At 37.0% G+C, this 24,023-nt stretch overlaps 15 non-coding genes across 15 annotated transcripts; 9 read left to right on the top strand and 6 right to left on the bottom strand.

Annotated features, from left to right (window-relative positions):
* The first annotated feature begins 15,129 nt into the window (after positions 1-15,129).
* Trnaq-cug (transfer RNA glutamine (anticodon CUG)) lies at positions 15,130-15,201 on the top strand. Its single transcript has one exon. It is a non-coding gene; the product is annotated as a tRNA-Gln (tRNA).
* Positions 15,202-15,499: 298 nt separating this feature from the next.
* Positions 15,500-15,572, bottom strand: Trnak-uuu (transfer RNA lysine (anticodon UUU)). The gene has a single exon. It is a non-coding gene; the product is annotated as a tRNA-Lys (tRNA).
* Positions 15,573-16,538: 966 nt separating this feature from the next.
* Trnaq-uug (transfer RNA glutamine (anticodon UUG)) lies at positions 16,539-16,610 on the top strand. The gene has a single exon. It is a non-coding gene; the product is annotated as a tRNA-Gln (tRNA).
* A 143-nt stretch (positions 16,611-16,753) lies between these two features.
* Trnaq-cug (transfer RNA glutamine (anticodon CUG)) lies at positions 16,754-16,825 on the top strand. Its single transcript has one exon. It is a non-coding gene; the product is annotated as a tRNA-Gln (tRNA).
* Positions 16,826-17,123: 298 nt separating this feature from the next.
* Positions 17,124-17,196, bottom strand: Trnak-uuu (transfer RNA lysine (anticodon UUU)). Its single transcript has one exon. It is a non-coding gene; the product is annotated as a tRNA-Lys (tRNA).
* Positions 17,197-18,379: 1,183 nt separating this feature from the next.
* On the top strand, positions 18,380-18,451 carry Trnaq-cug (transfer RNA glutamine (anticodon CUG)). Its single transcript has one exon. It is a non-coding gene; the product is annotated as a tRNA-Gln (tRNA).
* A 298-nt stretch (positions 18,452-18,749) lies between these two features.
* Trnak-uuu (transfer RNA lysine (anticodon UUU)) lies at positions 18,750-18,822 on the bottom strand. Its single transcript has one exon. It is a non-coding gene; the product is annotated as a tRNA-Lys (tRNA).
* A 966-nt stretch (positions 18,823-19,788) lies between these two features.
* Positions 19,789-19,860, top strand: Trnaq-uug (transfer RNA glutamine (anticodon UUG)). The gene has a single exon. It is a non-coding gene; the product is annotated as a tRNA-Gln (tRNA).
* Positions 19,861-20,005: 145 nt separating this feature from the next.
* Positions 20,006-20,077, top strand: Trnaq-cug (transfer RNA glutamine (anticodon CUG)). The gene has a single exon. It is a non-coding gene; the product is annotated as a tRNA-Gln (tRNA).
* Positions 20,078-20,371: 294 nt separating this feature from the next.
* Trnak-uuu (transfer RNA lysine (anticodon UUU)) lies at positions 20,372-20,444 on the bottom strand. Its single transcript has one exon. It is a non-coding gene; the product is annotated as a tRNA-Lys (tRNA).
* Positions 20,445-21,633: 1,189 nt separating this feature from the next.
* Positions 21,634-21,705, top strand: Trnaq-cug (transfer RNA glutamine (anticodon CUG)). The gene has a single exon. It is a non-coding gene; the product is annotated as a tRNA-Gln (tRNA).
* A 298-nt stretch (positions 21,706-22,003) lies between these two features.
* Positions 22,004-22,076, bottom strand: Trnak-uuu (transfer RNA lysine (anticodon UUU)). The gene has a single exon. It is a non-coding gene; the product is annotated as a tRNA-Lys (tRNA).
* A 961-nt stretch (positions 22,077-23,037) lies between these two features.
* Trnaq-uug (transfer RNA glutamine (anticodon UUG)) lies at positions 23,038-23,109 on the top strand. The gene has a single exon. It is a non-coding gene; the product is annotated as a tRNA-Gln (tRNA).
* A 143-nt stretch (positions 23,110-23,252) lies between these two features.
* Trnaq-cug (transfer RNA glutamine (anticodon CUG)) lies at positions 23,253-23,324 on the top strand. The gene has a single exon. It is a non-coding gene; the product is annotated as a tRNA-Gln (tRNA).
* Positions 23,325-23,622: 298 nt separating this feature from the next.
* Trnak-uuu (transfer RNA lysine (anticodon UUU)) lies at positions 23,623-23,695 on the bottom strand. The gene has a single exon. It is a non-coding gene; the product is annotated as a tRNA-Lys (tRNA).
* Between the last annotated feature and the right edge of the window lie 328 nt (positions 23,696-24,023).

Here is a 24,023-nt window from a genome sequence, read left to right on the forward strand (position 1 = left end):
ACACCACCTATTAAATAATTGTTCTTTTTCTCTGGCAAATTCTACATGAGTTTGTTCATCTCTCTTTCTCGAGTTTCGAAAATTTCTGGCGGTAAGCCTCAGGAACTAACTCATAAGCTTTCAAAATAGCTTTCTTGTCTACTTGGTAATTTGAAATATCATCAACAGATAAAAAAGAATAAATGTCTCTAGCTTTACCAATCAGGACACTCTGAAGAAGCATTGTAAGCTTATCTTCAGACCAATTCATACTATCAGCTATTTTCTCAAAATGCAGAAAATACTTGTCAACTTCTTTCTCTTGAAAAGGAGGAACTAACCTTATGTTTCTACTGACATCAAAACCTCTGTTTCCTTGTAAACCCCTAAAAGTTGGATTACTTGAACTGTCCTGAGAAGCTAGTTCTAATTCTTTCATTCTAAGTTCTGTTTCAGCTTGAATTTTCTGCTTCTCTAGCTCTAACATCTGATCCCTCTCAATCTCTTTTTCTTTTAATTCTCTTTCCTATTTATTTTTTCTCTTAACTGTTTTTTCTATTTCCATTTTCGTCAGTTAGTATTCTGTTTCATGTTTTACAAGTTACAATTTGCTCTAAATAATTTCTTTTAGAATTTCTCTTGCATAACACTGACACCTGACTGTTTCCTCTAATTTTATCTAATGCAACTAGAGTCAAATTTGCTATTGTCAACAATATATCTTTATTATTAGCATTCCCTAATTTACAGCCTTTTCTCAAATTAGTTTTGTATAGTAAGGACCTAATTGTTTACCACAATTAAAAGTTAAGTATTATCCTTTCCTTACTAACTTCCCAAAGAACTTCCAGGGTTAGCGCTTTAACAACTGTTCTACTGCATAGTAGTATGTTTATCTAGCTGTTGGTATTTCACAACAAATGTAAACTCCATAGTTTTTTACACAAAATTTCTGGAAAAATTTCTTCTTACATTAATTTTCTTCCAAAAATTTAGATTTCACAAATTAAATATTCGATCTCCGTGACAATGACAGCCATCCAATTTCCGTTTGTTACATGAACGAACGAACCAGCAAATGGAGAAACTAGCAGCTAAATTCAAATACACAATTTAATTATATCATACCAATATTATACACGGAGATGGTTTACAAGATTAAAGTAAATTTGGTGGGTGGGTACAAGAGTAATACGATCGATTTAAAGTGTTAATTATCTGTATGCGAAATGTCCTGGTTTATATCCTTGATCCTCCAGGTTTCAAATTAACTATAATTCACAAATCCAGGATGGAACTGAATGTCCACCAGATGATTTGTAAAGTTCCCAGGCAATTATGATTAGAATCCACACCAAGTGTTGTAATAATCACACAGATAAAGTTCACAATAGCTCTCCCCATTAGAATCTTAATATTGGCAGCTTGTACAATTCTTTGATATGCTATAATTACAAGGTCTCATTACAGTTTCTGATTAGCTTTAGGACAGTCTGGAGTATATGTAGCTAAAACCCTAATTCAAGAATATTTGAGAACCTTCTACTTCTTGAAATATCTAACTAAAAAACAGTAAAACAAATAAGCTCACAGAACTTTTCTGGGAAATAGATCTTGTCAGATCTCGTACTTAATAATCATCTCATTTTTACACTCCATATTTGTTATACACATGATAATATTCAAGAAAGTTCATATGAACCTTAAATTCAATGATATGAGCGCGATTTATATACGGAGGTGTATTTGAGATAATAAAGCTATAGGTGTTATCTTGTCCCTTACTCTGTCATAACTAATGGTAATTTAGTGTCTATACATAACAATTGTCCCCGTATGACAACAAGAAAACAATGTGGGGTAGATCAGAGTGTCCAGACTGTGAAACTTCTTCTGTCAAATTGTCGTCTCTCCTACCGATGACCAATACAAATATGTTCTTGAAATTCTGACAGAGGCAGGCAAAACTGTATCTAATTGGTTGTTAGATAGTCATGGGGAGTTGTAAAGCTTTAAACAGGAACATTATCCTAATGACCAAACACATATTCCAAAAAAGAGATGAAATGCCTTGGTTTTTTCGTATGATAACTACGACTGTACTGTCAAATGTGGGACAAGAATTTCCTTACTAGAAGAAGAGTTTATGGTATGTAGTTATACCAATGTCCAGATGGGAATACTTTATACGGAGTTTGTTGCCGCCTGGTAGTGTTCGGGAGACAAGTGTATTGTATCAACTACATGGACAGTCCCACTGCAGGCCATTCAGGTAAGGATAATACGACTCTGTCACAGATTAGGAGAAAGGTTTTATTGGTCTGGGCTATTTGATGATGTTGAGGAGATGGTGCAAAAAATGACAATATTTGTTGCACGAGCGTAAACCTGGCCCAGGCCTGGGTAAGCTCTTCATTACTATCCAACATCTAGATTCATAGTGACCCACGTCACTCTACGATAGGGACATCTCAAGGTGTATTTCTGTAACAAACCAATGTTAAACTGTTTGTATAATTAGTAGTGAGTGTGTCCTAAATTCTTTTCTAAGTGGTGTTGAGGCCCTAGAGCAGTAGCAAAATCACACAGCATGTTAACAGGAAGGCTCGACAAGCTTTGTAAGGAGATTTATCAGATACGAATTTGGGAGAGCATGCGTTGATGGTTCTAACTGATAGGGGTCCTGAATTGTGAGAGTCATTTAATTTATTCCCTATAGTGTCAAAAGTTATGCATAGAGTAAAAAGAGTAAACTTGTGGCTTTTAGGCCAGCAACAACATTGGTTTAGTTGGACGATGTTGAACCCGAGTACCCTGAGCGACTAAATTCTTAAAGGCCTATGTTTATTTCATAGTATGATGACTGGGATGGTCAATCTTAACCAGTACGTCCTTATCTGCTTACTAATCAGGCTATCAGCGCAGAGAAGCAATGGATTGTAAGCCCGAATCTAGTTTTGCTTGGAGAGAGAGGACAAACTGTCCTTTGGGATAAAGATTTATTGGTGAGTTTCCCTCCCACTGAACTACACCATATTTGTCCCAAATCTATATGTTGTATTGGCTTAGGCACAGTATGTGCACAACATTTGGCTTTGTGGTCAGACAAGAATGACTGCCGTACGTCAGAAAAACTACTATGACCAAGGGTTGAAAAACCTCGTACTTTTATGAGGTATGTACTTTTGTTTCGGAGGTGCAGTATCCCCTTATGCCCTTTCATGTAAATTAGGGGAAAGGATTGTAGGCAAGGTCCTACACACGATATTAGAGAAAAAGTCATCTTTAACTTATATTCTTACAGCTGAAACCTGGTTCTCGATCTTTCCCCTATCCATGTTCACCATTTTTAAACCCTATGAGGGTGAATCCGTTCCTTTGGCTTGGAGTGAGACAAGAATGAATGAAAAATCTCCACAAGTCAGCCAAGACGATGACCTTGACGAACTTGACTTTGGCCGTGACCTTGAGCGATGACGATGGACGTTGGTGAATTAGGTGCACTCCCTGTTCTTTTTTCTTTCCCTCTCTAACTCCAGAATCTACAAAAACCTTTATGCGATTTGGTAGGGAAATCCGTCCTAAAGTCCCTTTCAGTCCCACTTAGATAGTGGTCTGTGTGTCCTGTATTCTGTCTTGTCTGGTATTTTGGTGCTGTTACCTGCAATATTGACTGAAAATTATAACCATAAGGTAATCAAGTTAATAGACGGGGAAAAATAGTTAGCTATATATATGGTCCTCTTTTTAAAAGAAAAGGAATGAATTTGTTTAATTTATGTTCACATTTTTGAAAAGAAGGCTTGTAGACTGAGACATTTAATAGGATATGGTATTTTAATTCTAATATTTACTCGTTGAAGAAAAGAAACAAGGTTTTTCAAGTAGGTGTTCATCTCTTGAATGTTTTACATTTCACCAGATTGTCCGATATCATCTGGAGTTAGACAGGGTTTCTGTGAAGGAGGACGTGAGGGCACATACCATGCCCGATACGCACGTTCATCGTGGAGGGAGGGAGGAATGTGCTATCCTCCAGCATTGGTGCGGATATCCACCGCCCGCCACTGTGGTAAAGGGCATGGGTGTCCTCGGTGCCCCTTTTTCCATTTCAGGATGAAAACCATGTTAGAGTCGTCACCTGTCCCAGGAAGGCACAAGTCAACCAGAAGCCGAAAAGTGTGAATAACAGGGAGGAATGGGTAATTAAATCCAAAATTCATACCGGAAGGTAAGGTAAGAATTTTCCCTTCTAAATAGGGGCCCCCGCCGCTCAACTCACCACATCTGAGAGGAGTTAAGCTGTGTGGTATGTTGGTGACGAGCATGTGGCATCTGACTGTGATATGTTCGTTTAAATAACTCGGTGAAGTTTGTACTAGACATGTTGTCCATTTATAGTGGGTAGTCGTTAACTTGTATAACAATGGTTGTTTTTTATTTTGTTCCTACAGACTTTATAATTACTGATAAAAGTAATTTAATGTTTCTTATTTTAATTTAGTTTGTTACAGTATGTTGAAGTCTAGGTTAATGTCATTTTCTGGAATATCAGACTTTAACATATGTCATTTATATGATATAAATATCTATGATCTTGTTTATAATTGTTTACTTTTTATATTTTACATTTATATAGTCCTATAAAGTTTTGTTGAAGAATATTTTTTGATTTGAATTTGTTAACCCTGTAGGAAAATAAGATTTTATTTTTTCCTAAAAATGGAAAGTTGGTGTGTGGAAGTTTGGTACCATGAACTGTCCGAGGCATAAATGGGGAGTAAGCACTTACTATGGGAGAGAGAACGGTTTTCAAGGGTGTTTGGCGATGTTGTAGTGATTATAATTTTCGATAATTGGATTTCTAGTTTATGGTTATTCTAAATGCTATACGTCTCCGGGATTCCCCATTTGGTTGTCCTTCTGTCGTCCATGCTGTGTATGTGTAATTCCGCCGCTGGTCAAATGTACCGTTGTGATTTGGATGAGAGTTTAGGCGTGGGTGTGGTCATGTGTCGTGCGAGCAGCTGATAGGTGTCCGTGTGTTTTATCTAGTTCCCATTTGGCACGATGTTTTCTACGGGCTAGTGCAGAGCTCCTCGAACTGAGACCTACTTTACGTTTGTCGTGTGTGGTCCTGTACTGTGTTGATGTTTTGTGTCTACGGGTGTAACTACTAGTGTATTTTGGTTTGAATGTCTGCCCTACTGTCCTAGTGTTGTAGTGTTTGGGGAAGAAGCACGGTAGCAGCACCTTTATGTTTATCTGTGTGGCCCCGCGGTGGACTGAGTAATGTAATGGGGAGGACGTGGTCTGTTTCGTCGTAATATGTATAGTTTGTTGTATATATTTAAACTACAATAAACCTGTTGCGAATTGGTTTAATGAGCGTTTATTGTATGTTCTCGAGTAGTCAAATAGCACCACCCGAATACCCCCTATGCAGATCATGGGTAAGGTGTTGCTGCGGCGACTAAGGCTTACAAAATTGTATCTCATAACGTTGTTAAGCCCTATTATTAGATGATTACTATCCTCTGTATTTTGTGGAAGTATGAACCCTTCATACCCTTCATGAGCTGGTGGATTAATCTGTTATATTGATGTCCCATACTACTATGTGACCAGCCTGACACTCCTCTAATGGGAAAATATGAAATTAATTTTATCTTAATCCAGCATATCATGCATCTCTAGAGGTATCATTCATGCTAGTAAATTTACGTATTTTCATATGGACATTGTTAATGATTACACTCCGCAGTCTTCAGCACTCGTCAACAAATCGATATAAATTCTCTGTTTTAGCAAATTTCCTGTTCCCGTCATAAACTAGTTTGACACATAAACCTGAGTTACACTGCTCTGCACTGTTACTGCTGTGCATTTGAAAAACTATTTATAATTCCATACCGTAAGTTTCCAATCAGCTATGTTTTCCCTACCAAAAACCCAGTAGAATAGGAACCTCGGTTGTCGTGATAATGGGTACTGGACACATAATCACGGAATAAAAACCGTATATGTCTTTCTATCCATAAATATTAAAATGAATATCTGAACGATTTTATAGAGAGATATAATTACTCCTTATAGTGTAAAAGAAAATAACTTTGTATGGTACCCAGTTTGTTTAAGTGTTATGTTTTTTAAAAAAAATCCTTTATACAATTTAGGGTAGTGTCCATTATGAGATGTGCATTGCATCTTGGACATGAACGGAAAGTCAGATAGCTCATAAGAAAAACTATTAAGAACACTAATCTTACAGTTAGTGAAACTGGCATCTACGCTATCATGGATGGTTTTGTGTCAAAATGTGTCGGTAATTAGAGATATGCATTTATAAATAAAAACTCCATCACCAAATTTCAATACAATTCCTCTTTGTTCGAGATTAATGATAAGAAAAATTATGACCAAAAATGTACATATGAGAGAATAGGTATCTTAAATCTTTTCTAGAATGTATGGGGTGTGTTGTAATGTCGGCTTACTCATCAATGTTTCTCCTTAGCGCACTATGGTATAATTGTACTGTCCTTTAAGTATTAGTTTTCGTGTGTTGTACTGTCCCTTAACCCTCAGTTTGAGTACGATATGATCTTTTCAAAATGAACAACATCTGTCCTTAAGCTGTCCCGACCTGGTTATCACACAAACCAGCCAGACGTGAGTTGACTATACTGTGTCAATAGATTTGAACAACAGCTCTTTGGCACCTAGTTTGGTGTGTTGTACCTCGGGATGGGCTCTCTCTCCTTTTCATACATGAATCTGGTTTATCTCACGCTCTTCTTAGTTTGGATGGTTGTACTGACTTAAGAGCGTTAGTCAACTGGTTCATACAATACTGACCTTTTTGTCTAACTACCATGAAAGATAGCGTCGGAATACTACAGTTTTGATGCAAACCAACCCTTATGTAAAAGATCATTATTCAAAAAACCCATTGGTCCGGCTCCATTACCTCAGATCTCCAACATCAAGTAGGTTCAATCATAACCGGACACTCTGGTTATTTCCTTTGTCTGATATAGATCCAGTATGGTAAGGCAGCCTCAACAAAGCTTATTGCACCACAAGGTGGTTATGCCGAATCCAAACCTTTGATACGCAGTAGGTGTTTTTTAGTTCGTGATCTAGTGTTTTCAGAATTCAAATCCTTAGCACTTGGGTTGAGTACGCAACTAGATGCAGTCGATCACAAACCCATTGTGTTAGGAATATGTCATTCTAGAAACAAACACTGGCATGTTGGCATTTACAACTTGTCGAGTAGACCAAATAGGCAAAGAGCCTAACATGAAAATATAGGTAATTAATCCATGTGATCAATACAGGTCTGCTAACAGTGCTCGTTGAAATATTGAAAACGAACCCCTAGGTAATGCTCATTTGCCCCTGTCGAATATGACATAAACACATACTATAATACTGGTCATTAGAGGGAAGACTTTCAGATCTAAAAGGATCTCCCTTGCTACACGCTACAACTCCTACTCTCTAGCGCTGAATCTGACTCCAACGTGTCATAGAGGTGGCTGTTGGCTTAATACTTTGAAACACAGCCTTAATACATGAATAGGTTTTAAAACCAGTATACATACATAATGTATTGTCATCAGCAGTTTTTTCAACACAAAACCTCAGAACTGTTTGTGACTCCAACTAAGCCTACTCCCTTATCGGCTTAATTGCCAACCACCCGGGTAATTTTAAGTAGGTCGTGCTCGGCCTTTAAAAATAGTAATTAGTAATTAGGTCTACAATTTGGCCAACTAGTACCCATCATTTTCATTTATATTTTATTGAACCAAAAGTCTATCATATAACAATATTTGCAATGCATGTTTTTTTTCTTTTTCATTTTACAAACACAAATAAGAGCTGAAAATTATTTTTGGCAATACTGCCAAAATCATTATATTTACATACATTACACTGAAATGAAAAACAAAACAATATATAGTCACACCATGAAGCTATAGTCTACAAATATATTTCACTTAAATTAAAGTGACTTCTGCATTATGTATATATTTACATCTAAACACACATAGGTCCCTAAGGCATAAAAACTAAGACTAAGTATCGCAGTGCAAAAATTCTGTGTTGTAACTAATATTTATAAGGTATCAATCATGTTTGTCATTTCATTTGGACGATTTCAGCTGTATTGGTTTTTCTATAAATTAAAGAGGAAAAAATAACTTGTCAAAATCTTCACTCAGTTACGGCACATGTAACTAACGCATGCTTTATATCAACATTCTAATGTGATAGCTGTCGCATTGCGCATTGCCGCACTGTCGCATGGCGTCTTTGTCGCTCTTAGCTTTGCGCTCTCGCACTGTCGCATTATACAAATATCGACCAGTGTTCATGATACGGTGATTTATCACCCGAAGCCGAAGACCGATGATTGTATAACTTTCGAGGGTTGATAAAATACATATTATATACTATCCATCTGAAAAAAGGTTTATATCAGTTTTATAATTATATATACCGTTAATTAGTCCCACCATCCGGTGATTATGACGTCACGAAACGCACGTCAAATGATGACATCATAATCACCGGATGGTTAGACTAATCGACAGTAAATTGTACTTTACCCACGTCATTTTGGGATCTCGAAACCATGTTCATTTGTTCTTCGGAATGCTTCTCGATTTTACCGACAAGCGCAACATTACATAATTTGGATAATACAATCACAATATGTAAATTCGAGAAGCATTCCGAGAAAAAATGAACATGGCGGTGATGGTTTAAATAAGTGAGCACCATGATGTTTAAATGAAGTTTCTACAAACTACGGGACATGACACCTCCAAAGGAGATTGTGGATGAACACAGTTATGGGTACTGTTTACCACTACAAGCGTAGATTTTGTGATTTAGGCTTGGTTTTTGTGGTACCAACTAGAGGCGAGACGACATTTCGAGCGGACAGGGAAAGGTCTACCTAGATATTTATCGTAAATTTCCCGATTCATCAGACCATAAATTGGTCAATACTTGGTAAATTTTGTTCTCAAAGTAATAATTTTTTTCATACTTAATCCGACTTTCTGATTGGAAGATTCTTTTTCTTCATATACTACGAAGAAAAAAATCCGAGAATGGCGCGAATACCCGACGTTATCATAACGTCACAATAGAGACGTCGACGTTGCGTATTGATTTAGAACAGATAATCCATTGGAAAATCAATGGAGTCGTACGTTTAAACGTATTTTATTATATCAAGTAGTCTGAAAAATTAATTATAAGCATTGATGTTACTATTTTTTATTTTTATCGGGTCAAGAAACAATATTTTTGTTTGTAAACACACAGTTTGGGACGAGGGGGGCGACGAGACAGTGAATACCGACCGAACATCTAATGGTAACCGGTAATCACATGATATCCGGACAACAATCGGCCTATTCACCGGACATCGTACGCATATCGCCCTAGTATCTTACTGGCAATGAACGATAGTTGTACTAGGCGGTGTGATTGCCGCTCGATTCCCGGCCGAAAATCGGACGATACTAGACGATGCGTGAAGGATATGCTGCCAGTTATGAAAATCTACGGGACATCGGAGAGCTTTTAACCTCGAGTTAAAACTCTTCGGATACCTCCCCAAATATGCCTGCAAGTCTCGGCCACCGGTCGGCCATGTCTGGTTTGCGGCCAGATACCACACCAAAATGACTAAAACCCATGCCAGGATCGAGTACATCCTAAGCCTTATCGGAAGGGGTTGTGACCAAAGCATACTACATTGTATATAGTAACTAATTTTGGACATTGTACACGGAAAGTAATCACCCTCGAGGTTCACCTGTTTGTCTTAAATGTCTGTCTAGACATCTGTCTACAACTAGGTTTCCAGTTCATTGTACTTCACCGAGAAAGCGTTAGGTGCGAAACTGCTCATAGTGATAGCCGAGTATAAATATTTTGATGCCTTGGTGACGAGTTATCGTCAAATGTGGGTCCGGTACGGCACAACTACTAAAAACAACAGGAGCGCTACTAGGCAGTCAAGAACGATACTCTTTTATTTTATCATCTCGCGAGGTCAGGGCCGCAGCCCAGTTAACAGGGTCACATATGATAGTCACTACACAGCTCCCCATTTTTCAAAAGTTCAGATAGTCCTGTAGTTTCCCTGGACGTCTCAATTTCCTTCCAAATGGGGAGGTGGGCCTGGCGGGACTCTGTGTCCGCGCAGGGACTACCTGGTCTGCATCGATATCCATTATCAGCGTCCAGAGCCTCTTGCGATACTTCAGGAATGTCCTTTTTAGGGTCTGGCACAACGGGACACTGTGTCCTCAATGGACCAGTCCTTTCTGAACCACCCAATTGCCGAGATCGAACTTCCTCCTCCTCATCACCATTTGTTGGCTCTGTCACTGTCTCCAGACTGATGTCTATAGTTGATAAAGCTCGTCGTTTCTTTGCTATCCATGGTGGAATTGTCTGCGTTTGACATGCTTTAAGACGATCATGATGGACAACTTTACTTACACTGTTTCATGCAAGATAGGTCCATGGCACAACAAAAGGGCCTGTCCATTGTAGCTGCAACTTGGGACTTTTTCCTTTTGTACGAGCTTCACTTAAAATTGTATGGTCTATCACTTTCGCTCTTTTTATCATATTGAAAACTGCTTTAGTGGAATACATATTTTCCTCCGCCTGTCTGAGTTTTAAACTCTCTAACTTTACTACTTTTTATAGAGTTGCAGCACTGGAAGTGTTTTTAATTATAAAAGTAATAAATCTTTCTAACGTGTACACGTGTAAAATAGGCTGAAAAGACGCCGAATCAGTCCGAACTTTTCCGAACGTCGTCGCGACAATCTCGAAGTAACACGAGAGTTGTGAAACCAAGAGAAAATGTCAACAATGTTTCATGAACAAAACATGTGATCTAACGCCCATGATCCGCAATAGCTAAGGCTGTACAGGCTCTATTATGTATATTTAGGTACTGGGAACCGTCTTGCCCGTATTTACAATTTATTTATCATCCCTCCTATACTGTGTGTACATACAATTCTGTGCAACGCGTATAGGGGAGATGTTTAAATGCAACACGTTCAAGTCATAGTGACATATGTATAGCCCAATATATATCAACCTCCTATACCCCAAACTAGTAGCCCTGCTCACTTTATGGGGAGTAAATCTGCGGTGGCTTGACCGTCCGCCCCACCCTAGTCCTATTCCCTACTTCTGAAGCGGGGCTATTATTCCTGTGATTGTTTGTGCTACTACTACTATCTACCGGGGACCTTACTTCCAATGTCCCATGAGACTCAAGTGCTGAGTCTTCCAAACCCTGGGTTATAGACAACCTCCCCCCAGCATTATGCACTGAGTCTTCCAACCAACTTACAGGAGTTCTATCCACTAGATATGGTTTCAGCTGATATATATGAACATTTATTGTCCTAGTTGTGGATGCCTTTTTAATCGTATATGTCACATCTGATAATTTATCAGTGATCAGGTAAGGATCTGTCCATCCTAATTCTAGTTTTTGACTGCAGCTGGAGGATACCACCTCCAAACCCAAGATCCCCTCATGAGTTCTTTAACTCTTGATCCCCTGTCATAATATTTCTTTTATCTTTTAGCAGATACATTTAACTTTTGGCTCGAAGTTTCAAACGCTGTGTTCATTGCGTGCTGCATCCCTTCAATATATGCTACTGGACACGAGTTTTCTGTATCAGGCGGAAGTCCAACCATTTGACCAATGGGCAGCGTCACCTCCCTTCCAAGCATTAGCCTGTTTGGAGAACAACTTGGCTGTTATGTTCCGAAGATCGGTAGGAGCTAGCATGAGATAAGGAAGATGATCGTCCAAGTCTTCTTTATTTTAGAGTGCGTAAGGCCGCACTAGCATCCTCTTCATTGTCCTGTTAAACCTTTTCTACCGATCCGTCAGATTATGGGACGGTAAGTGAAGTTCTCGTTTTTCTGACATCGAATTTGTGGACTGACAGTCTGAAACAGTTCTGACTCAAATTCTGCTCCCTGGTCAGTATGGATGAATTCAGGACAACCAAATCGCGCAGATGACCTCTGTCACCAGCTTATCGGGCCACCCGATGAGTACAGTATGGTTTGGTACGGCAAAGGCTTCTTTCCATTTGGTGAAATAGTCTCCCACGACTATTATGTACGCATTGCCATTGTTGGACACCGACCCGCCAAAGATGTCCACTGCCATATACTGCATTGGTCTGACTGGTCTAAACTGTTTAAGTGCTGATTTGTCTGATCCTGGTCCTGGTCTGCTCTTGGCGCAAAGGTCGCACTGTTTACACCATCTGGCGATGTCGTCGGACATTCCCATCCAGTAAAACCTTTTTTAATTGCTATTTATCTCTACCGAAGTGTCCTGCTGTCCTCTTTACGTGCAACTCCTCAAAAATTTGTTCTCTTAGCTCTCGAGGTGCGATAGATTTATTCGTTGGCAACGTGGGATCTGTAGTTCTGTGACGGAAGAGTTAACCGTTAGTTATTTCAAGTGTTTGTCTCATTGCGTACAAGGTTTTAACCTCATTGTTCCAATTGGTGTTTCCTTCCGGTTGATCACCGTTGTTGCTGAGGATCTCTTTAATCTTTGCAATGGCTCCATCTTGCTCTTGCATATGTATAAGCTGAGCATTTGTCCACACCCCTATCCAGTTCGGAGTTTCATGAGATTCATTTTATTTTGACAGGTCAAGCGATAGCTCCTGGGGAACTACTGGATGTATATGCAGCCTGTTTAGAGCCACTTCCGGTTTTAGTTCCACTTCCAGCTCAGACACAACTTTCTGTTTTGCATGACTTCCCGTTTCCATTGTATTTCCCAGTTTGAGCCCACTTCCTGTTTGGGTTCCTCATTCGGGTTGATCTCTACTTCTGGTTTGAGCTCTACTTTCGGTTTATTACAATTAGGGCAGTTATCTATCCTGCACTTCCTGATCATCTGACGTGACATAACATCAGCATTGCCATGTTGAGTTCCTGCCAGATAAATAATGTCAAAACAAATGTTTCCAGTATGCTGATCCATCGTGCCAGGATGCCTTCTGGTTCTTTGAAATTCTTTAGCCAGACCAGTGGTGCGTGGACAGTTCTAACTGTGAATTTCCTGCCAGTCAGGTAATATTTTAAATGTTTGACGAATGTGAGAAGTTCCCTTTTTGTTGTGCAGTAATTTCTTTGAGCCCCATTAAGGGTTTTGACAGCATTGCAAATAACTTTCTCCTGTCCGTCCTGCACCTGGGACAGTATTGCCCCTATCCCTTCTGTGCTCGCGTCAGTGTCTAAGATGAACTTGTCATTGACGGAGGGAAACGCAAGTATAGGTGCCGTCAAAAGACTCTCTTCAAGCTTGAGGAAGGCTTCATGACAATGGAAGTCCCAGGTAGCATAGACATTTTTCCAGTTTAAACCTTTCAGGACCATCTCCATAAGTCTTTCGAATTACGCGGCTGCATTGGCATTGCCAAAAGGCATTACGCTGGACTCAAATAATCCAAGATGTGTAGCAAAGCTGTTTTGTGCTTGTCGGCTCTATCCATCTTTATTTGTCAATATCCATTGGTCATGTCCAGTGTACAAAACCATTTTGCTCCTGCCAAGGTATCTAGCGTGTCATCTATTCGTGGCAGCGGGTAGGCGTCTTTCCCCTCGTTACAGAGCTAATTCCCCTTAAGTCTTTGAAGAATCTACATAACCCATCTTTTTAGTTACCAGGCAAATAGATGACGACCAAGGACTGTCACTCGGTTCTACCACCCCCGCCTCCAGCATCTTCTGTAACTCTGTTTCTATGACTTCCTTCCTTGCTAAGGGCACTCGTCTCGGTGGAATTTTGATTGGCTTTGCTCATTGGGTATCTATCCAATGAGATGTCAGGTCTGTTTGATCAATTTACCAGAAGAGCCCACAAATATGTCTTGGAACTAAGTTATAAGTTTTGTGAGGGTTCCAATCTGCTCTTCCGTCAGACCTTCTGACGATTTCTCTACTAGTGGTCTCAAGTGTTCTGGTAGCTCAGATGTGTTGTTGTCGTCTGGTGCAATGTCGTGGACCTGTTACACAGCATCCATCTTACCCAACTGCATATGGCGTGTGATCTTTACAGATCCCCTCCCCACATTGACCAAAGACACACACATCCTACTTCCCTAGTACTGAACAAGCTATGCGCCAACAATAGCTGGTTGCTCTCACTGTATTTGCTTGGTGAAACACAATGTGGCAATGTGCTGTCAACCTTGCCTCTATTAACTTTGACAGGCAATGTCGACATTCCCCTCCAACCTTGCCTCTATAACCTTTTCTGTTCCTGTTGGTATTTTAATAGTTTCTTTTACTATGTTACTCGCGCATGCGTACCTATCACCACCCAGCTTTGTTAAAGACAGCTGTCCGTTGTTGGTGTGTAGCTTTTTCCTGGCTACATGTATACTGTTCTAGGAAGTCTGTACCCAATAAACCTGTAATGCCCCTTATATCGGCTACTACAAACTTGTTTAGCGTTTATAGTGAAATCCAACGTCACCCCACCCCTCTTAATGCCTCAACTTTTCTCATTGACGGCCAGGAGTACCAGTCTGCTTTCGGCTAACATTTTACTATCTACTCCTAATAAACCTATGTAAATTATGGAGACAGAAGAACATGACTCAATAAGTAATGGGTTATCCACTCCATCTATATTGGCTTTTGCATATAACATGACAGTGTTCTTGGCTTCAGCCGTACTGTCCTGGCAGTTTGCTATATATCCTGTTCCTTATTACTAAACCCCCTTGTAACACTATATTCACTAGCAAGTTTCCCTATTTTATGGTTTGTGAAAATATTTCATTCATTTGGTGGTTCCGAAGACAGGATTCATCATTAAGCGGTTCTATGGTGTAATGGTTAGCACTCAGGACTTTGAATCCTGCGATCCGAGTTCAAATCTAGGTAGAACCTATTTCAACCACTGTTTTTATTAATATTTTTACTGCCGAATCCTCGCATTTGATACTTAAGAAATGCTTAAAACGATTACCTATTGAAAAACACCTTTTCAGGATCAAATGTCTGATGATAACGGTAGCTTGTAACAAGCTTTCGCTATGCGGTTCTATGGTGTAATGGTTAGCACTCAGGACTCTGAATCCTGCGATCCGAGTTCAAATCTCGGTAGAACCTTAAATAATTTTTGAATCACTCTTTTTATCCATTCAATTATTTTATAAGATGTAATGCTTATAAATTATTCTAATACTTACACTTTTGACAAAATAAATTAAAACAATTTCAGATGATAAAAAAGACTGAGACCGAAATGTTTGCAGAAAGCTCATATTCATCGTTTCTTAAATACTCATTCTAACGCTTGGAGGAATATCTTCCTACAAGGGCTTTCTTCCAAATGAACACAAAAAAATGTTAATGGAAACAAAATATCTATGGGCATTGAAGAGAAGATCAAAATTCAAAACATAAACGCCCATGTAGGGACTCGAACCCTAGACCCTCAGATTAAAAGTCTGATGCTCTACCGACTGAGCTACACGGGCTTCTTACATGATGCAACCAACGGAAATCGATTCACGTTTTCCTTTTCGGCCTAGTTACTGATTCAAAAACGTATTTATCCTAGTTGAATATGTTTTCATACTTATTCTTTGAAATGTTTTCTAACACACAAAAGTATTTAAAGTTCATTTTTTGTTTCTTTTAACCATTACACGTATTATCATTTTAGACATAATTCGATTCAATGTATACTCTATCATTTAGATGGTAAACAAATTTGGATGTATTAACATTCTGAGTATTTCGTCACTATATGCATCAACCAAACTGACGAAAACAAACATGTCCCTATGAAAACACTATGAATACACTATGAATACAACGATTGTCGTGCATCGATCAGCTGATATCAAACATCACGCCACCTTCATATCAATAAAAAATAGTCCCCCTACAATATTTTAATGTATTACTCTTTGATGTGTTGTTTGTTGATTCAGAATAAACTAAGGATTACTGTAATAAATCAATCAAACTGATTTTAACTATGTTTCTTGTTTATCGTTTGTCATTTGCAAAAACTAGTCGACTGGAAGGCGGAAGCTTGAAATTTGACGTTGTGGAACGACTTTGTCATCCAGCTGTTCCATTAATCTCGTTTCTCTTCGTATATGGGTGTCATAATTTAAAACATAATATAATAACCTTTCAATTATTTTTATTTTCATAAATTATTCTAATGTAAATAAATGGATTGAATGTATTTTTCTAATTTTCATAGCGGCTATGAATAGCAGAAGCTATCCACATATCTTCCGAGAACGGCATATTTTGATAGCTTCTACTATTCACAGCCGCTATGAAAATTAGAAAAAATACATTCAATCCCTAATCATACATTGAAAACTCAAATTCACTTATGGACAGTTGAAAGAATTGATAGTTGAAAGTTGTGTGAAAATATTTCATTCATTTGGTGGTTCCGAAGACAGGATTCATCATTAAGCGGTTCTATGGTGTAATGGTTAGCACTCAGGACTTTGAATCCTGCGATCCGAGTTCAAATCTCGGTAGAACCTATTTCAACCACTGTTTTTATAATATTTTTACTGCCGAATCCTCGCATTTGATACTTAAGAAATGCTTAAAACGATTACCTATCACCTTTTCAGGATCAAATGTCTGATGATAAACGGTAGCTTGTAACAAGCTTTCGCTAAGCGGTTCTATGGTGTAATGGTTAGCACTCAGGACTCTGAATCCTGCGATCCGAGTTCAAATCTCGGTAGAACCTTAAATGATTTTTGAATCACTCTTTTTATCCATTCAATTATTTTATAAGATGTAATGCTTATAAATTATTCTAATACTTACACTTTTGACAAAAATAAATTAAAACAATTTCAGATGATAAAAAAGACTGAGACCGAAATGTTTGCAGAAAGCTCATATTCATCGTTTCTTAAATACTCATTCTAACGCTTGGAGGAATATCTTCCTACAAGGGCTTTCTTCCAAATGAACACAAAAAATGTTAATGGAAACAAAATATCTATGGGCATTGAAGAGAAGATCAAAATTCAAAACATAAACGCCCATGTAGGGACTCGAACCCTAGACCCTCAGATTAAAAGTCTGATGCTCTACCGACTGAGCTACACGGGCTTCTTACATGATGCAACCAACGGAAATCGATTCACGTTTTCCTTTTCGGCCTAGTTACTGATTCAAAAACGTATTTATCCTAGTTGAATATGTTTTCATACTTATTCTTTGAAATGTTTTCTAACACACAAAAGTATTTAAAGTTCATTTTTTGTTTCTTTTAACCATACACGTATTATCATTTAGACATAATTCGATTCAATGTATACTCTATCATTTAGATGGTAAACAAATTTGGATGTATTAACATTCTCTGAGTATTTCGTCACTATATGCATCAACCAACTGACGAAAACAAACATGTCCCTATGAAAACACTATGAATACACTATGAATACAACGATTGTCGTGCATCGATCAGCTGATATCAAACATCACGCCACCTTCATATCAATAAAAAATAGTCCCCTACAATATTTTAATGTATACTCTTTGATGTGTTGTTTGTTGATTCAGAATAAACTAAGGATTACTGTAATAAATCAATCAAACTGATTTTAACTATGTTTCTTGTTTATCGTTTGTCATTTGCAAAAACTAGTCGACTGGAAGGCGGAAGCTTGAAAATTTGACGTTGTGGAACGACTTTGTCATCCAGCTGTTCCATTAATCTCGTTTCTCTTCGTATATGGGTGTCATAATTTAAAACATAATATAATAACCTTTCAATATTTTTTTTTAATTTTCATAAATTATTCTAATGTAAATATATGGGTTGAATGTATTTTTCGAACTTTCATAGCGGCTATGAATAGCAGAAGCTATCCACATATCTTCCGAGAACGGCATATTTTGATAGCTTCTACTATTCACAGCCGCTATGAAAATTAGAAAAATACATTCAATCCCTAATCATACATTGAAAACTCAAATTCACTTATGGACAGTTGAAAGAATTGATAGTTGAAAGTTGTGTGAAAATATTTCATTCATTTGGTGGTTCCGAAGACAGGATTCATCATTAAGCGGTTCTATGGTGTAATGGTTAGCACTCAGGACTTTGAATCCTGCGATCCGAGTTCAAATCTCGGTAGAAACCTATTTCAACCACTGTTTTTATTAATATTTTTACTGCCGAATCCTCGCATTTGATACTTAAGAAATGCTTAAAACGATTACCTATCACCTTTTCAGGATCAAATGTCTGATGATAACGGTAGCTTGTAACAAGCTTTCGCTAAGCGGTTCTATGGTGTAATGGTTAGCACTCAGGACTCTGAATCCTGCGATCCGAGTTCAAATCTCGGTAGAACCTTAAATGATTTTTGAATCACTCTTTTTATCCATTCAATTATTTTATAAGATGTAATGCTTATAAATTATTCTAATACTTACACTTTTGACGAAATAAATTAAAAACAATTTCAGATGATAAAAAAGACTGAGACCGAAATGTTTGCAGAAAGCTCATATTCATCGTTTCTTAAATACTCATTCTAACGCTTGGAGGAATATCTTCCTACAAGGGCTTTCTTCCAAATGAACACAAAAAATGTTAATGGAAACAAAATATCTATGGGCATTGAAGAGAAGATCAAAATTCAAAACATAAACGCCCATGTAGGGACTCGAACCCTAGACCCTCAGATTAAAAGTCTGATGCTCTACCGACTGAGCTACACGGGCTTCTTACATGATGCAACCAACGGAAATCGATTCACGTTTTCCTTTTCGGCCTAGTTACTGATTCAAAAACGTATTTATCCTAGTTGAATATGTTTTCATACTTATTCTTTGAAATGTTTTCTAACACACAAAAGTATTTAAAGTTCATTTTTTGTTTCTTTTAACCATACACGTATTATCATTTAGACATAATTCGATTCAATGTATACTCTATCATTTAGATGGTAAACAAATTTGGATGTATTAACATTCTGAGTATTTCGTCACTATATGCATCAACCAACTGACGAAAACAAACATGTCCCTATGAAAACACTATGAATACACTATGAATACAACGATTGTCGTGCATCGATCAGCTGATATCAAACATCACGCCACCTTCATATCAATAAAAAATAGTCCCCTACAATATTTTAATGTATACTCTTTGATGTGTTGTTTGTTGATTCAGAATAAACTAAGGATTACTGTAATAAATCAATCAAACTGATTTTTTAACTATGTTTCTTGTTTATCGTTTGTCATTTGCAAAAACTAGTCGACTGGAAGGCGGAAGAAGCTTGAAAATTTGACGTTGTGGAACGACTTTGTCATCCAGCTGTTCCATTAATCTCGTTTCTCTTCGTATATGGGTGTCATAATTTAAAACATAATATAATAACCTTTCAATTATTTTTATTTTCATAAATTATTCTAATGTAAATATATGGATTGAATGTATTTTTCTAATTTTCATAGCGGCTATGAATAGCAGAAGCTATCCACATATCTTCCGAGAACGGCATATTTTGATAGCTTCTACTATTCACAGCCGCTATGAAAATTAGAAAAATACATTCAATCCCTAATCATACATTGAAAACTCAAATTCACTTATGGACAGTTGAAAGAATTGATAGTTGAAAGTTGTGTGAAAATATTTCATTCATTTGGTGGTTCCGAAGACAGGATTCATCATTAAGCGGTTCTATGGTGTAATGGTTAGCACTCAGGACTTTGAATCCTGCGATCCGAGTTCAAATCTCGGTAGAACCTATTTCAACCACTGTTTTTTATTAATATTTTTACTGCCGAATCCTCGCATTTGATACTTAAGAAATGCTTTAAAACGATTACCTATCACCTTTTCAGGATCAAATGTCTGATGATAACGGTAGCTTGTAACAAGCTTTCGCTAAGCGGTTCTATGGTGTAATGGTTAGCACTCAGGACTCTGAATCCTGCGATCCGAGTTCAAATCTCGGTAGAACCTTAAATGATTTTTGAATCACTCTTTTTATCCATTCAATTATTTTATAAGATGTAATGCTTATAAATTATTCTAATACTTACACTTTTGACAAAATAAATTAAAACAATTTCAGATGATAAAAAAGACTGAGACCGAAATGTTTGCAGAAAGCTCATATTCATCGTTTCTTAAATACTCATTCTAACGCTTGGAGGAATATCCTACAAGGGCTTTCTTCCAAATGAACACAAAAAATGTTAATGGAAACAAAATATCTATGGGCATTGAAGAGAAGATCAAAATTCAAAACATAAACGCCCATGTAGGGACTCGAACCCTAGACCCTCAGATTAAAAGTCTGATGCTCTACCGACTGAGCTACACGGGCTTCTTACATGATGCAACCAACGGAAATCGATTCACGTTTTCCTTTTCGGCCTAGTTACTGATTCAAAAACGTATTTATCCTAGTTGAATATGTTTTCATACTTATTCTTTGAAATGTTTTCTAACACACAAAAGTATTTAAAGTTCATTTTTTGTTTCTTTTAACCATACACGTATTATCATTTAGACATAATTCGATTCAATGTATACTCTATCATTTAGATGGTAAACAAATTTGGATGTATTAACATTCTGAGTATTTCGTCACTATATGCATCAACCAACTGACGAAAACAAACATGTCCTATGAAAACACTATGAATACACTATGAATACAACGATTGTCGTTGCATCGAAATTGTTGCGGGCTATATACAAACTCACGCCACCTTCATATCAATAAAAATAGTCCCCTACAATATTTTGATGTATACTCTTTGATGTGTTGTTTGTTGGTTCAGATAAACTAAGGAGATTACTGTAATAAAATCAAACTGATTTTAACTATGTTTCTTGTTTATCGTTTGTCATTTGCAAAAACTAGTCGACTGGAAGGCGGAAGCTTGAAATTTGACGTTGTGGAACGACTTTGTCATCCAGATGTTCCATTAAATCTCGTTTTCTCTTCGTATATGGGTGTCATAATTAAAAACATAATATAATAAACCTTTCAATTATTTTTATTTTCATAAATTATTCTAATGTAAATATATGGGATTGAATGTATTTTTCTATTTTTCATAGCGGCTATGAATAGCAGAAGCTATCCACATATCTTCCGAGAACGGCATATTTTGATAGCTTCTTACTATTCACAGCCGCTATGAAAATTAGAAAAATACATTCAATCCCTAATCATACATTGAAAACTCAAATTCACTTATGGACAGTTGAAAAGAATTGATAGTTGAAAGTTGTGTGAAAATATTTCATTCATTTGGTGGTTCCGAAGACAGGATTCATTCATTAAGCGGTTTCTATGGTGTAATGGTTAGCACTCAGGACTTTGAAATCCTGCGATCCGAGTTCAAATCTCGGTAGAACCTATTTCAACCACTGTTTTTATTAATATTTTTACTGCCGAATCCTCGCATTTGATACTTAAGAAAATGCTTAAAACGATTACCTATCACCTTTTCAGGATCAAATGTCTGATGATAACGGTAGCTTGTAACAAGCTTTCGCTAAGCGGTTCTATGGTGTAATGGTTAGCACTCAGGACTCTGAATCCTGCGATCCGAGTTCAAATCTCGGTAGAACCTTAAATGATTTTTGAATCACTCTTTTTATCCATTCAATTATTTTATAAGATGTAATGCTTATAAATTATTCTAATACTTACACTTTTGACGAAAATAAATTAAAACAATTTCAGATGATAAAAAAAGACTGAGACCGAAATGTTTGCAGAAAGCTCATATTCATCGTTTCTTAAATACTCATTCTAACGCTTGGAGGAATATCTTCCTACAAGGCTTTCTTCCAAATGAACACAAAAAATGTTAATGGAAACAAAATATCTATGGGCATTGAAGAGAAGATCAAAATTCAAAACATAAACGCCCATGTAGGGACTCGAACCCTAGACCCTCAGATTAAAAGTCTGATGCTCTACCGACTGAGCTACACGGGCTTCTTACATGATGCAACCAACGGAAATCGATTCACGTTTTCCTTTTCGGCCTAGTTACTGATTCAAAAACGTATTTATCCTAGTTGAATATGTTTTCATACTTATTCTTTGAAATGTTTTCTAACACACAAAAGTATTTAAAGTTCATTTTTTGTTTCTTTTAACCATACACGTATTATCATTTAGACATAATTCGATTCAATGTATACTCTATCATTTAGATGGTAAACAAATTTGGATGTATTAACATTCTGAGTATTTCGTCACTATATGCATCAACCAACTGACGAAAACAAACATGTCCCTATGAAAACACTATGAATACACTATGAATACAACGATTGTCGTGCATCGTCAGCTGATATCAAACATCACGCCACCTTCATATCAATAAAAAATAGTCCCCTACAATATTTTAATGTATACTCTTTGATGTGTTGTTTGTTGGTTCAGAAAAAAACTAAGGATTACTGTAATAAATCAATCAAACTGATTTTAACTATGTTTCTTGTTTATCGTTTGTCATTTGCAAAAACTAGTCGACTGGAAGGCGGAAGCTTGAAAATTTGACGTTGTGGAACGACTTTGTCATCCAGCTGTTCCATTAATCTCGTTTCTCTTCGTATATGGGTGTCATAATTTAAAACATAATATAATAACCTTTCAATTATTTTTATTTTCATAAATTATTCTAATGTAAATATATGGATTGAATGTATTTTTCTAATTTTCATAGCGGCTATGAATAGCAGAAGCTATCCACATATCTTCCGAGAACGGCATATTTTGATAGCTTCTACTATTCACAGCCGCTATGAAAATTAGAAAAATACATTCAATCCCTAATCATACATTGAAAACTCAAATTCACTTATGGACAGTTGAAAGAATTGATAGTTGAAAGTTGTGTGAAAATATTTCATTCATTTGGTGGTTCCGAAGACAGGATTCATCATTAAGCGGTTCTATGGTGTAATGGTTAGCACTCAGGACTTTGAATCCTGCGATCCGAGTTCAAATCTCGGTAGAACCTATTTCAACCACTGTTTTTATTAATATTTTTACTGCCGAATCCTCGCATTTGATACTTAAGAAATGCTTAAAACGATTACCTATCACCTTTTCAGGATCAAATGTCTGATGATAACGGTAGCTTGTAACAAGCTTTCGCTAAGCGGTTCTATGGTGTAATGGTTAGCACTCAGGACTCTGAATCCTGCGATCCGAGTTCAAATCTCGGTAGAACCTTAAATGATTTTTTGAATCACTCTTTTTATCCATTCAATTATTTTATAAGATGTAATGCTTATAAATTATTCTAATACTTACACTTTTGACGAAATAAATTAAAACAATTTCAGATGATAAAAAAGACTGAGACCGAAATGTTTGCAGAAAGCTCATATTCATCGTTTCTTAAATACTCATTCTAACGCTTGGAGGAATATCTTCCTACAAGGGCTTTCTTCCAAATGAACACAAAAAATGTTAATGGAAACAAAATATCTATGGGCATTGAAGAGAAGATCAAAATTCAAAACATAAACGCCCATGTAGGGACTCGAACCCTAGACCCTCAGATTAAAAGTCTGATGCTCTACCGACTGAGCTACACGGGCTTCTTACATGATGCAACCAACGGAAATCGATTCACGTTTTCCTTTTCGGCCTAGTTACTGATTCAAAAACGTATCTATCCTAGTTGAATATGTTTTCATACTTATTCTTTGAAATGTTTTCTAACACACAAAAGTATTTAAAGTTCATTTTTTGTTTCTTTTAACCATACACGTATTATCATTTAGACATAATTCGATTCAATGTATACTCTATCATTTAGATGGTAAACAAATTTGGATGTATTAACATTCTGAGTATTTCGTCACTATATGCATCAACCAACTGACGAAAACAAACATGTCCCTATGAAAACACTATGAATACACT

The sequence above is a fragment of the Argopecten irradians genome, unplaced genomic scaffold (assembly GCF_041381155.1).
Source record: "Argopecten irradians isolate NY unplaced genomic scaffold, Ai_NY scaffold_0608, whole genome shotgun sequence".
Lineage (NCBI taxonomy): Eukaryota > Metazoa > Mollusca > Bivalvia > Pectinida > Pectinidae > Argopecten > Argopecten irradians.